The sequence below is a fragment of the Numida meleagris genome, unplaced genomic scaffold (assembly GCF_002078875.1).
Source record: "Numida meleagris isolate 19003 breed g44 Domestic line unplaced genomic scaffold, NumMel1.0 unplaced_Scaffold244, whole genome shotgun sequence".
In the NCBI taxonomy this organism is placed as follows: domain Eukaryota; kingdom Metazoa; phylum Chordata; class Aves; order Galliformes; family Numididae; genus Numida; species Numida meleagris.
The window spans coordinates 277,539-278,481 of record NW_018364243.1 but is presented as its reverse complement, the minus strand read 5'-3'; positions in this window follow the sequence as shown (position 1 = coordinate 278,481).

Here is a 943-nt window from a genome sequence, read left to right as displayed (position 1 = left end):
TGGGGAGCCGTAGGGAGTTGGGGGGCGATGGGGAGCAGAGGGGACAGTGGGGGACAACGGGGACAGTGAGTGGCAGCGGGGACAATGGGGGACGTGGGACAATGGGGGAAATGGGGACAGTGGGACGTGGAGGACGACACAGAGCAATAGGAAATAATGGGGACAACGAGGAACAATGGGGACAATGGGGACATGGGGGCAGTGGGGACAGTGGGGGCAATGGGGACAATAGGGGACATGGGGGACATGGGACAATGGGGACCAATGGGGGCATGTGGGGGACGATTGGGACAGTGGGGATGTGTGACAGGGACAGAGAAGAAAACAGGGACACGGGAGGGGGACATGGGGACAGACAGACATGGGACAGACAGAGGGGACAGGGATAGGGGGACAATGAGGACAGGGACCAACAGAAAAGGGGGGACAGGAAATGGGGACAATGGGGACAGGGATGGACAGTGAGCGGGGGGGGGTCATCGGATGGGGACATTGGCGTGGGACAGGGGGGACAGACAGCAGACAGGGACAGACAGACGGATGGACAGGGACCAGTGGGGCTCATTGGATGGGGATAATGGGGTCAGGGGCGGATGGGGACAGATGGACAGGGACAGATGTGGTGCCCTGGGGACAGACAGACAAGGACGGGGGGACAGACAGCAAACCACAGGACAGAGGGACAGCGGGGATGGATGGAGAGCACTGGGGACGGACGGACGGACGGACACCCATAGGGAGCACTGGGATTGGACTGGGGCCCCCGGGAGATACTGGGGGGACACAAGAGTGGGTTCCAGTAGAGGTTTGGGGGCCCCAGTGACGGTTGGAGGGGACCCTGGGGGTCCCAGTATCAGCTGGGGGGGGTCCTGGTGCCCCCATTATTGTATGAGGGGGTCCTGGTGGTTCTGGTAGCGCTTTGGGGGATCCTGGGGGTCCCAGT